Raw genomic sequence first — 14,574 nt, 5'->3', positions numbered from 1 at the left:
CTTGCAAAAGGATGACAACACAATTGTCATAATCCTTATGACGACTCAATCCCTAGTAATGGGATACTCTTCCAATGGTCTACTGTTATCGTCGCGAAATTTTTCCCGTCTTCCTTTCCTTGCGGAAGAGAAAGAGGGAAACGCTTTCGCGATTCAAACTTGATCGGATTTTGGAAATTGTTTTGAAATACTCACCTCCGTTTTGAAAATTGCGGGAAAATCCATGGGATGGGGCTCGACCTGTCGGTACGAGGTTCGATCGTTCCTGCCGCCTTTAACAGGGGTAATCGAACCAATGACCAAAATTGTGCTTGACTTAGTTAAATCATCGAAATTATGTTCTATCCTAAATGCACAGAGAATTCAGGCATGTGCTATGAGATTTTGGAAAATGAAAGTAGGAAAAACATGATGTATGCTTGAAAAACATTTGGAGTTGAAAAACATTTCTCAGGGAAAAGGTCAATTTCTCAGGAAACTCAGATGAAAAAAGGGTTTTTGAAATCACGAGAAAGCTCATAAAGATGTGGAAAAACCATGAATAGTTGAAAATCCTGGAAAAATAGAAGTGATTCTTGAGAAAAAGGTGAACATTTGAAAAGGGGAACATTTCTCAGGAAAACTTTGACTTTGAGGACTTTCTTAGGAAAACGATGGAAAATTTATAGGAAAACTCATTGGAGAAGAAAACTGAAATTTGGGAAATTGAAATCCTGGGAATCTTACCCTTGAAATACTTGGAAATCGATTTTTGATTCTTGAGGAAGATTGGAAAACTCTTTTTGAAAATCTTAAGAAAATAACATTTTCCAGGGAAAATCGAGGGAAAACTTTGATTTTGGAAATCCAACTTGGAAGTTTCTTGAGAGACTGGTTTCCATGGAAAACTGTGAAAACTTAACTTGGGAAAACCGATTTTGGAAAATCCTCAGAGTTTCTTGAGAAATCGATTTCTTGAGAATGAAGTTTTCTTAAGAAAATCATGGGAAAACCAAGGATTTCATGATGTAAATGATATGGATGTATGAATGCACTTTGAAAGATTTTCTAAGAAATTTGTTGGAAAAATGTGTATTAAGTCAAAATAAATCCTTCACATATCCTGACTGTGGCCATGAATATGTTCAGAGTTTAATTGATTTAATGCACAATACTTTGAAATTTTGGAAATATGGTGTGCATTTTTAAGATAGCCTAAGAGTGTAGGCTCAATGTGACTGGTAGAAAGATGATGGATCTGGGTCTCGTCCATATTCCGACTAGGGCCGTAAATATGGACTCCACCGAGTCCGTCAACTCTCTAAGAGTTGGTGCACGTGCCATTCGTGAACATCCATAGTGCTTTTGAAATAAAATGCATGAATCACATAAACAGGATATTGCATGAATTTAAACTATATGATATGCATCCTTGTCTAAGCAGAAAATTAAATCTCTTATTCCAAAATTTACATTATTACATCACTAAATAAATGAAACAAATGGAATTACAGACTTCAGCTCCTTCCTTTGAATGTCCCTGCCAAGCTTGAAATGGGGTTAGCTCAAATATGTGGGTTTTTCCAAGATTTTCCAATAATATTCTGAAATTATTGGACTTAGTTGGATATAAACCCTATTCTTCACGCTTCCTTGATATTTGAAATGATGAAAATGCAAGAAATTCAGTAGAAAATAGATTGAAATTCGAAATGGTGGTCAAAATGACCGAAATACCCCTAATATTAAAGTTATACCTTTAAAATCAGGGTTTTTTAAGGAAATTTTGGTAAAATTGAGATTTTGAAGTTCAAATTGAATCAAATGATGATGAAATGCAGTATGAGGCATGATGATATGCTGATAAACACGTTAGGACTGTAAAATCAGAATTTGATATTTTGCAATTTATCTAAAATAACGAATTTCGCTTGTTTTTCGCTTGGATCCGGGTCCCGCGGGGCCCTGTTTTGATATTATGGCTAAACCAAGCCTCAAATGGATTCAAAATTACACCAAATTCGGTAGGAAGCATCTACATACTCTAATAAACATCTTAGAATGCTAAAATTCACGAAATGATATGATTTGAATACTAAAATTTAAAGAAAGTCCTAAAAAGGATGGATTTCGCCTATGGACCCGAACCAAATGCAATGCTTAATATGATAATGCAAGATTTACACCATAAAAACTTCTGATATTTTGCAAACTGCTAAAGAACCCGAAATGGAACATTTTTAGTTTTTACAGCCTCGGGATTTGAGTCATGGTGAGTTCGGTAACAGGGATTTGGTTCTGACGGAGGTAAAAATGAATCTAATCTAATATAAAATGCTAAATAAATAGACAACGGCCATGAAAATTTCTGATATTTAACAGAGATACTCACGACACCTACAGGGACAACTTTCATGTTCATGATATTAGCATTTGATTAACCGAAACACAGATAAAAATATAATTTTGTACACCTAAAATAACAGAACAGACAAATGTGACCAAACAGGTGACTGACAAGAAAAATCCGAAACAGGTACACCACTATTCTAAAAATCACAAGGTTTCATATTCACACAGAGGACATCCCTTAAAAAACTTTTACTTTTTACAGATTTGGATTTGGATCAATATCCAAAGAGAACCGATCGACCTAAGTCGATTCAAAGTCTCAGAGGCCCAAATCAGGCTCTGACACGCTTCCCGCACTCTCGGATTTTTGTCAGACATAAAAAAAATCATAAAACTCTGAGAACTTCCCGTTAAAAACTAGACATCCTTTCGAGTTCAGAATATCTTTCGGATCGAAAATCTGATCTCCCATGAGGGACATCTCGATTTTACAAGTCGGAAGTAAAAATTTAAAATGCATCCCGAGTGGTAAAACTCGACTCACCTTTTTGAATGTTTACCACAATAAACAAATTCAAATGCTTCCGAGTTTTTGGCACATTTCTAGGGACATCTAAGATCGCATTCCATTATTTTTTTGGATTTTTTAACAAAAATTACACACATGAAATGACGTGTGGACTGACTGACAAAAACAGACAACTACTGAAACTGAGCAGAATTGAAATAAATGCTAAATTAATCCTAAGTAATTCATGAAACATGCTAAATTAACAAAATAAAATGCAAATTAAATCTATCTAAATTCATGAATGCTAAAAATCATCAAGGAATCATAATCATGTATTTTTATATATGTCGTTTTATGAGAATAGCTCAATCCATCTCTCGGATGAGCTCTTTCTTCAAACGACTCCCGAATCAAATTATGAAATCAAATCAAGAGGAAAATAGGTTCACCTTGCTTCGTTACAAATCTTTGAAACTCTTGAAAGGGACTGCTACCAAGGGCTTGGTTCGTTCTTCGCTCCGGGCTTCGGATGATTCACCAAAATCGACCCACTGCACCTTCTTCACTGAGCCAAAGGGGGGGGCGTGAATTCTAAGGTTCAAAATCAGATTCTGAAGCAAGTCTAGGTCGAATTTCCAAGTCCCAAAAAGAGCTCCTCAAGCTGGGCGTGGAGCCTTATTTTTATAGACTTTTTCTGAAAAATTTGAATTTCAAACTGGCTCAATCTGAGCCCTCCATGTGGCGCCATCTCAGGGGTGCTATTTTGATTTTTTTGAGAAAATAAAATGAGAAATTTTATGGATGAGACACCTCAGCAGAATTTGAAAATTTTCAAAATTGGGTTTGCTTGATTTTCTCTGTAGGAAGCTCCCAGATTGCGCCACCTCAGGGGGTGCTACCTGGGGTTTGAAATTCAAAATTTGGCTTTTGTAGGGAGCCCTCAGGTGGCGCCACCTCATGGGGCTATTTTTATTAAAAAAAAATAAAATAAATAAAAGGAATGAAGCCAAGTGGGGATCTAGATTGGCGCCACCTCAAAAGGTGTTCTGAGGTGTAAAGTTGAAAACAGTAGGAGAATGCCATATGGCGCTACCTCTGGAAGCTCTTGACACATGTCAGAAGGACAAGAGTGGAAGAAGTAGACTGTGCCACCTCAGAGGAATTCAAATTCTACTTTTCTGCAGGAAAGGAGAGGCTGACATGTGGCAGACAAGTGTCAGCTGTTTGGAGAAGCCTTCTCTCAAATGGCGCCACCTCAGAGGAGAATTTGAATTTCAAATGGAGGTTGGCCCTGGAGGAATGGAGGAGGGACATGTGGCAGTTCCTCAGAGTGGCTCCTACAATGCCATGTGGCAGGAGGGAAAAGCAAGGGACATGTGGCGCCCTCATAGACAAAGTAGAAAAAAGGTAGAACTCTAGGATTTTCGCCACCTAGCTCTTGTCTGAAAATTTTTGAATGGTTGCTTTTCTGAAGGAAGCCAAGAGTGACATGTGTCCTCTACTTTTTCTGAAGGAAGCTGGACATGACATGTGTCATCTACTTTTCTGAGAAAAGTAGGGGAAAGACATGTGTCATCCTGCTTTTTCTGAAAGAAGCAGAGATTGACACGTGGCAGAGGGAAGAGGAGGCCTAAGCCATGTGGCGCCATCTCAGACAAAATGGAAAAGGTGAAGTTCAGTATTTGTGCCACCTCTGGAGAGATTTGAATATTTGAATTCCAGTTTTTCTGAAGAGAGCAGAAAATGACACATGGCATCTACTTTTTCTAAGAAGAGCAGAGAGTGACACATGGCATCTACTTTTTCTGAGAAGAGTAGAGAGTGACACATGGCATTTGCTTTTTCTGAGAAGATGAGAGATTGACATGTGTCCTCTGCAAGAGACACACTTCAAATGGCGCCACCTCAGAAGAGACAAGCCTACCTTTTTCTGGAGGAAGCTAGGAGTGACACGTGTCCTCTGCGGGAGACACACTTCAAATGGCGCCACCTCAGAGGAGACAAGTTTTGTTTTTTCTGGCCAGGACAACACAGGACACTTGGCATCTCATGGATGATCTTTGGAATGACACATGGCGCAGGGTGAAGATGGTGTCTAATGACATGTGGCGGCTTCTTAAGGTAGCCCCACACTGACACTTGACAGATAAATGGGAGGAGAGAGAAAAGACAAGTGGCACCAATCCAGGGGACAAGGCTCCTATATTTTTGGGTTTTTCAAAATTCAGGTTTTTCAAAAGAAAAGCCTATGTGACACCACCTCAGTGTGGGCCCCACATTGCTTCTTTATTGAAATAAGGATAAAACAACAACTTCTTTTTGGAATTTTCATAAAATCTGGACTAATTGGTAAAACAAAAGTTTTTGGAAAGAGTTGGCCCCTGTAGGGCGATTTTGTAAAAGGAAGACAGTTGAAATAGCTGACAAAAGGGCAAAATCTGAAGTGAAGTGATTAAAATCCATATTGAAAACTATCCAGATCGTTTTCTTGAGGAAATATTTTGAAATTCAGAGCCCTGGGGGTAAAATGGGAAGAATTGATAATTTTGAAGACCCAGGGTTTTGGAATCGACTTTGAAAATAGTTGAAATTCTAATCTGGATTGAAAATTTTGAAATCAAGAGTTCTGGACCTCGAAATGACATGTTGTGCAGTGCAGTGATATGAAATGCTCATGCAATGATATGCAATGTCATGTCTTATGCAATAGAATCTTGAACCAAGACTTGGAGATGCCTGTCTCCTGTCAGGAATAAAATTTTGAACATCTGAGCTAAAAATAGAGAAATTTTGAGAGTTGCAGATAAAATTTAGACTTCTGTAAGGTCCGGGCTCAGAAAATTTTGAGAGTTGCAGATAAAAGGCTGAATGATGATGCTTGGTGGAAATGTCGGGGAGGTGAATGAAAATTTGGGGTGTTTACAGATGCCCCTCTTTGCTACTAAGCTGGCTCATGGCCGAGCTTAGTGGCAAAGAAAAACACACCAAATTTGGGCTATATATAAAAAAATGCCCCAGTTAGAAGGATCTGACTGGGTGTGAGAAAATTAGCCCGAGAAAAATGGTAGATATGAAGCGAAGAATGGAGAGAAAAGACTCACTCTGTGGGAGTGAAATTCAGGTTTATGCCCTTAACCTGGATGGGACAGAAATACCTCGTATGGAACGAAGCTCAGGTTTGGCCCTTAACCTGATTGGGGAATGAAATATCTCATCGAAATAAGACTCAGGTTTGTACCCTTAACCTGATCGGGCGGAAGATGAAATACCTCTTTGATTGAGGCTCAGGTTTGTACCCTTATCCTGATCAGGCGAAAAATGAAATACCTCATCAAAGAAGGCTCAGGTTTGTACCCTTATCCTGATCGGGCAGAAAATGGAATGGAATCCTCGAAAGAAGAGACCATGATGGAACCTTCGGATTTTGCACAGTAAATTCGACAGGGTTTTCGCAAGAGGAAGGAAAATGGGGTCCCTAAAGCTTGAAAAGGGATTGATCTTGGGCGTCTCATTGCTGAGACTAAATAGCTTTTGAAATTGCCTTTTGCGGGAAAATGATTGGTGGTTCGACCTCAAACCGAAATGGGACTGTCTATGGTGGGACAGTGGGGACACAGGGAAGTGTGCTAATCTGAGAGCTTACGCTTTCAAAGAAGGGAAGGAATCAAGTCCTTAAGAGGGATTTGAAATTGGTGTCAGGATGTATCAAAGACGGACATCAAGCTCTCACTTCACGTCAGGATAGCTAGAAAATATTGTCAAAATGTTGGAAATTTTGGAAATTTTGCTGTTGATTCAAAATTTTTGAAAATGCTGCACGTGGTTGCAAAGATATTCTTTTTTTTTTTTCTACCGAAAGCATTACCTCCAAACAAGGTTCACTTTTGTAGAATCAAGATTGGAAACCCAAATTATTTGCAATTGCCCTTCTTCAAGGAAGCTATCAATTTCCTTGATATGAGCAGGAAAGAGAATTTGATATTGTGAAAGCAATTGATGAAAGAGTATTGATAGTAGAATTTCACAAATTTAAAGAAGATTCTTGATAGATCTGGCAGTTTGATATCCTGAGAGCTTCTCTCCTGATAATCTTTCTGCACTTTTTCGGCTCTCTGTTGTCTTGGCTATATTCTCCTTCATTTTGGAGATGTTCTGATTTTTTTCTCTCTTTCTTCTTCCTCTCTTTCTCTCTTTTGGAAGGGTACGTCACAAACTCCTTCAACTTGGAGATGTTTTGATTCTTCTTGGACGATGTTGTTTGGAGATCTTTGGATGATAGCTGAAATTAAATATCTTTTAGGGATTGTCGAGAGGTTCATCGCATCTGCCTTCATCTCGACAGTGCTTTGGACTTTCCCTGGAAGGATCCGTCACAAGCTCCGTCATCTTGGAGATGTTTTGAATCTTCTTTGGCCCCGGGGGTCTACTCGCCTAATTCGCCTTTATCTTGACGACAGGTGAGAGATCCCTTTTGCGGATATTTAATTGCAGCTTAGGTGATTTTGAGGGGACAAGGCTTGGGTAAATGCTCTCTTTTCTAGCACTCAAGATATTTTCACTGCCTCGTCTTTACAAGAATAGTCTTTAAAGATGTGCCATTGACTGCGATCAATATCAATCATCCATGGCTTTGCAATAACGTTGAATCTTCTTTTCTGGCCATATCGAGGATTCATCCTTCATCCTTTTGGTTGGCCAATAGAAAGAATTTGAAGTTTGAATCTCTTTTCGCAAAAGCTTTGCTCTTTTAGAAGTAATGCTAAAGGCAAACCGAAAAAAAGATTTGTGTCGTGAAGATTCTGAAATCAACAAATAATTGATTTGACAAGTTGATAAAATTTTCTTGAAATCCTTGGTGAAAGTGAGTATTTGAAATCCGGCCCAACACGTCCGTGACGAAAATTCTCCTCTCTTTTTCCCCAAAAAGAGAGACTAAGGCTTAGCCCTTACCTGAATGGGAAATGGGAAATACTCCTCTCTTCCCTAAAGAGGAGGTGTTTGCAAAATGAACTTTCGAAGAGAAATTGAGCCTTCGTCAAAGCTCCCTAATATTAGGCTTCTCTTATGGAAAGGGGGCCAATAATAGTGAGGTCTGAAAATTGGGTCATGAAAGGAACGAGTCCATCACACTCTCCCTGCCAAGAGGGTCCTTCATGACAAAAATGACCTAGTATGAAATTGGGGGTCACAAGAAAAGCGAGTCTCCGTCGAGCCTCTCCCTTAAAAAGGGTTCCTCGTGTGAAATTGGAAATTGTTTTGCAAATGGTTCACAAAGACGCGAGTCCCTTCAAACTCTCCCTGAAAAGGGGCTAAGTGAACGAATTGGATAGCATGCGAAAAGAACGAGCTCCCTCAAACTCTCCCTAAAAGGGTCTCTCGCAAGAGAAAATGATTTGAAATTGGATATTGAGATTGATTGACCCAAAGGTCGAAATTGAAAATTGGAAAATTGGTTACTGGAAATTGAATGACCCGAAGATCGAAATTGGATGACCTGACGGTCGAAATTGAGAATTGGTTGACCAAAAGGTCGAAATTGTGTGACTCGAAGGTCGAAATTGAGAATTGGTTGACCAAAAGGTCGAAATTGTGAATTGAGCGACCCGAAGGTCGAAATTTGGAATTGAGTGACCCGAAGGTCGAAATTTGGAAATTGAGTGACCCGAAGGTCAAAGATTGGAAAATGATTGACCCGAAGGTCGAAAATTGGAAATTGGTTGACCCGAAGGTCGAAAATTTGGCAATTGATTGACCCGACGGTCGAAAATTGGAAATTGGTAATTGAAATTGAGAATTGGAAATTGGGTGACCCCAGAGGTTGGAATTGGAGAATTGCCTGGTTTGAAGATTTAAATTGAAATTTGGAGGGCAAAATATCAAATTTGAGTAATTGACAGACCCTGATGATCGAAATGACTTGGATCAACAAGGAGAATAATGAGCTCGAGTCAGGGCTCGAATAAATACAGAGATCACGAGTCAGAACCCCTATCAACAGAAGAAAATGAAGAGCTCGAGTCAGGGCTCGAGTAAGGTAATGAGATCACGAGTCGGAACTCGGATCAACAGAGAAAAATGAAGAGCTCGAGTCAGGGCTCGAGTAAGGTAATGAGATCACGAGTCGGAACTCGGATCAACAGAGAAAAATGAAGAGCTCGAGTCAGGGCTCGAGTAAGGTAATGAGATCATGAGTCGGAACTCGGATCAACAGAGAAAAATGAAGAGCTCGAGTCAGGTAATGAGATCACGAGTCGAAACTCGGATCAACAAAGGAAAATGAAGAGCTCGAATAGGAGCTTGAATGAATAAAGAGATCTCGAGTCGGAACCCGATTCAACAAATGAAAAAATGAAGAGCTCGAGTTAGAGCTCGAATGAATAAAGAGATCTCGAGTCGGAACCCGGATCAACAAAGGGAAATAAAGAGCTCGAATCTGAGATCAAATAGATAAAGAGATCTCGAGTCGGAACCTGGATCAACAAAGGAAAAAATGATTTGAATAAAAACCCGAGTCAGAACTTGGTTTTCCGAAAAGTTGGGTTTTTGAAAATGTACTAGTTTGAACTCTGGGTTTTGAAATAATACCAGTTTGAGCGCTGGGTTTTGGTTCAGTATTGGTGATTCCCTTTCAATTTTGAATCATTAGGAATTATGATGGGAATGTTTGTTGAAATCCCAATACTGACTGGATTGTTGTCAATGCAGTTGAATGCAAATGAATATGAATTGATGCACATGAATGCACAAGTGCGTGAAATGAGGAATTTGTTTATCCTGCCTGCATACAGAATAAAATTTAAAAATGCCCCAGTGTATACTGGGAAAAGAAAGTTTGATCATTATTTGAAGAATATTGGAAGGATTACAAGAGGAGAATAAATGTTTCAAGTATAAAACTTTTTCAAGTGTCGAGCATTAATGGGATCCGGCAATTCTACCCCATCGGCATTGATGAGCCGATATGAGTTGCGGGGTAATGCTTCTTTGATAACATAGGGACCTTCCCAATTTGGCAACCATTTGCCGCCTGGACGATGCTTGAGATAAGCTGTGGATCGAAGTACTAAATCATTGACTTTGAATCTTCTTTCGATGATAGACTTCGCATATTGCCTGGCTACTCTCTGGCAATAGGATTGAGCATGCTCTGCTGCTTTTAACCTTTTCTCGTCGAGTAAGTCTAGCTGCACTAGTCGCTGCTGCTGGTATTGATCAAGAGGTAATTCTAGAAGCAATGAGAACTTCAAAGCGGGCTTCTGAACATGTAGCGGCAATACTACTTCTGTTCCGTAGACCAATTCTGATGGAGTAGCATTCGTTGGAGTGCGAATGGTGGTCCGGTAGGCCCATAATGCATCGTGGATCTTCTCATGCCAGTCACGGCCTGTTTCTACAGTTTGCTCCAAGATACGAATTAAAATTTTGTTGGTGGCCTCTGCCTGACCATTCCCTTGGGGATAGTAGGGAGCGGAAAAATGATGACAGATCTTGAACTTTGAGCAAAATGTCTTCATCTTTTCATTCTTGAAATGACTGCCATTGTCTGACACAATGTCATGCGGGATGCCGAAACGGCAAAGGATGTTCTTGTGAATGAAAGAGACCACGTGTCGGCCTTCTACTGTGCGAAGAGTGATAGCTTCTACCCACTTGGTGAAATATTCTGTTGCGGCAAGGAAGTATTTGTGGTCATTTGAAGCTGAAGGAGTGATGGGACCTACGACATCGAAGGCCCACATAGAGAATGGCCATGGAGAAACAACGGATTGTAAATAAGTTGTCGGAGCATGAATAGAAGGTGCGTGTATTTGGCATTGCACACACTTCTTCACATAATGATAACAGTCTTGCTGCATGGTCTTCCAGTAGTAACCTACTCTGATGATCTGTTTGACAAGGGTTTGGTAGCCGACGTGGCCACCACAAATGCCTTCGTGTGCTTCTCGCACGACTTCTTTGGCTTCTTCTTCATCTAAACATCTGGAATATTCTGAACTGAATCCACGACGATAGAGGACATTGGCCAAAATGAAGTATCGAGTAGACATACGCTGGATTGCCCGCTGCTCTCTCTTTGAGATTTCTGGAGGGAATTCACCAGTTTCTATGAAAGTCTGGATGTTGTAATACCAAGGCTTCTTCCTTTGTTCAGCCTGGTTTACTTGTTCCGCTGGAAGGAAAGCAGGTTGGTCAAGTCTACCAATTTCAAAGGAGCGACAGGATTCTCCATTTCTGAATGCCATAATGGAGCCTAAACTGGCTACGCTATCCGCCACTTGATTAAAATCTCTCTTGATATGGAAGAGCTGAAATTCTTCAAACTTGCTGACAAAAGCTGAAACAATTTTCTCATAGGGGAATAGCTTCTGATCTTTGACTTGCCATTCAGCTCGAACTTGATTGACAACAAGTAATGAGTCGCCGTAGTCATGCACTCTCTTAACTTTGAAATCTAATAGAATTTTTAGACCTTGAATCAGGGCTTCATATTCAGCCATGTTATGGGTGTATTGAAAGTTTAACTTGAGAGAAAATGGAATCATCTCCTTCTCAGGAGTGATTAATAAGATCCCAATGCCTATTCCGGCCATATTCTTGGAACCATCGAAAAACAAATTCCAGACTGGATATTGCTGGATATTGCAAATTTTCTTATCTGGGAAATCATCTTCGGCTTTCACCTCTTCTGCTAAAGGAAAATCCGCTAATTGGTCTGCAATTGCTTGGCCTTTGATTGATTGCTGCGAGACATATTCTAAGTAGTACTGCATCAGTAAGACTTGCCATTTTGCGACCTGTCCGCTGAGGAAAGGTTGCTCCAAGATGTATTTGAGAGGATTGAGCTTGGACAAAATTTTGACTTCAGATGCCAGCAAGTAGTGTCTTAACTTCTGACACATCCATACCAGAGCTAGGCAGGTCTTCTCTATTTGAGAGTATCTCTTTTCATAATCTATGAAAGTCTTACTCACGTAATAAATGGCATGCTCTATCAAGCTGCCTTCTTTGTATTGCGCCAAGAATCTGCCGCATGCGACTTGATTGACTAAGATATTTAATAAAAGAGGTTTTCCCAATTCTGGCGGTTTCAGGATTGGAGGATTGAGAAGATACTTCTTGATTCGATCGAATGATTGCTGACACTCCGGTTCCCATTCGAACTTCACTCCTTTTCTGAGCAAGTGGTTGAAAGGTTCGCATCTCATCGCCAAGTTGGAAATAAATCGCCGGATTGACTGTATATGTCCTTGAAGGCTACGCAGTTCTTTGAGATTCTGTTGGGGGTGGCATATCAATGATAGCCTTTTGTAAACACCCCAAATTTTCACTCATCTCTCCAACATTTCCACCAAACATCATCATTCAACTTTTGAATTGCCAGAGGGCAAAATGGTCATTTGCTGAGCTCGGACCTTGCAAAAGTCCAAATTTCATCTGCAACTCTCAAAATTTCTCTATTTTGTCTCAGATGTTCAAAATTTTACTCCTGATAGAAGACAGGAATCTTCAAGTCTTGGTTCAAGATTCTATTGCATAAGACATGACATTGCATATCATTGCATGAGCATTTCATATCACTGCACAGCATGTCATTTCGAGGTCCAGAACTCTTGATTTCAAAATTTTTAATCTAGATTAGAATTTTAACTCTTTCCAAAATTGATTTCAAAACCCTGGGTCTTCAAAATTACCAATTCTTCCCATTTTACCCCAGGGCTCTGAATTTCAAAATACTTCCCCAGGAAAACAATCTGGATGATTTTCAATAAATTTCAACTTAGATTTTGCCTTTCGCCAACTATTTCAACTATCATCCTTTTGCAAAATTGCCCTACAGGGGCCAACTCTTTCCAAAAATTCCTGTTTTACCAATTAGTCCAGATTTTATGAAAATTCCAAAAAGAAGTTGTTTTATCCTTATTTCAATAAAGAAGCAATGTGGGACCCACACTGAGGTGGTGTCACACAAGCTTTTCTTTTGAAAATTTGAATTTTGAAAAACCCAAAAATATAGGAGCTTTGTCCCCTGTATTGGCGCCACTTGTCTTTTCTCTCTCCTCTCATCTACATGCCAAGTGTTAGTGTGGGGCTACCTTAAGAAGCTGCCACATGTCATCCCATTTATCTGCCATGTGTCACCCTATCCATCCTGCGCCATGTGTCATTCCAAAGATCACTCTGAGATGCCAAGTGTCATGGGTTGTTCTGTCCAGAAAAAGTGGAGCTTGTCTCCTCTGAGGTGGCGCCACTTGAAGTGTGTCTCCTGCAGGGGACACGTGTCAACCTCTCCCTCCTTCTAGAAAAGTAGCCTGACACATGTCTCTCCCTACTTTTCTCAGAAAAATAGGAGACACGTGTCACTCCTAGATTCCTCCAGAAAAGGTAGGCTTGTCTCCTCTGAGGTGGCACCATTTGGACTGTGTCTCCTGCAGAGGACACATGTCAATCTCTCATTTCCTCAGAAAAAGCAAATGCCATGTGTCATTCTCTGCTCTTCTCAGAAAAAGCAAATGCCACGTGTCACTTCCTGCTCTCTTCAGAGAAAGCTAGAATTCAAATATTCAAATCTCTCCATAGGTGGCGCAAATCCTGAACTCCACCTTTTTCATTTTGTCTGAGATGGCGCCACATGGCTTAAACCTCCTTCTCTCCCTTCTGCCACGTGTCATTCTCTGCTTCTTTCAGAAAAAGCAGGTAACACATGTCTCCTCCAACCTCCTTCAGAAAAAGTAGAGGACACATGTCACTCTTGGCTTTCTTCAGAAAAGCAATCATTCAAAAATTTTAAGACAAGAGCTAGGTGGCGAAAATCCTGGAGTTCTACCTTTTTCTACTTGGCCAAGATGGCGCCACATGTTCCTTGCCTTTCCCAACTGCCACATGGCATCGTAGGAGCCATTCTGAGGAAATGCCACATGTCCATCCTTCATTCCTCCAGGGCCAACCTCCATTTGAAATTCAAATTCTCCTCTGAGGTGGCGCCATTTGAGAAGGCCTCACCAGACAGCTGACACTTGTCTGCCACATGTCCAGACCTCCCTGCATCAGAAAAAGTAGAAAAGCCCCCCTCTAAGGTGGCGCATTTTGCTTCCTCCATTCATGTTCTCCTGCCACATGGCATCGTAGGAGCCACTCTGAGGAAATGCCACATGTCAGCCTCTCCTTTCCGGCAGAAAAGTAGAATTTGAATTCCTCTGAGGTGGCACAACCTGCTTCCTCCACTCCTGTCCTTCTGACACATGTCAAGAGCCTCCAGAGGTGGCGCCACATGGCATGCTCCTATTGTTTCCAGCTTTACACCTCAAATCTCCTTTTGAGGTGGCGCCAATCCAGAGTCCCACTTGGCTTCCTCTCTTTTATTTAATATATTTTTTAATAAAAATAGCCCCATGAGGTGGCGCCACCTGAGGGCTTCCTGCAAAAGCCAAATTCGAATTTCAAATCCCCAGATAGCACCCCCTGAGATGGCGCCACATGGAGGGCTCAGATTGAGCCTGTTTGAAATTCAAATTTTTCAGAAAAATCTATAAAAACAAGGCTCCACGCCCAGCCTAGAGAGACCATCTTTTGAGAGCTTCTTTTTTTTGGACTTTGAAATTCGACCTAGCCTTCTGAGAACCCGATTTTGAACTTGGGAATTCACGCCCCCTTTGGCTCAGTGGAGAAGGTGCAGTGGGTCGATCTTGGTGAATCATCCGAAGCCCGGATCGGAGGACGAACGAAGCTCGTGA

Source organism: Nuphar pumila, chromosome 8, assembly GCF_984573655.1.
Source record: "Nuphar pumila chromosome 8, dmNupPumi1.hap1.1, whole genome shotgun sequence".
NCBI classification, from domain to species: Eukaryota; Viridiplantae; Streptophyta; class Magnoliopsida; order Nymphaeales; family Nymphaeaceae; genus Nuphar; species Nuphar pumila.
The sequence above is the reverse complement of the archived record's forward strand: the minus strand, read 5'-3'. Positions refer to the sequence as shown.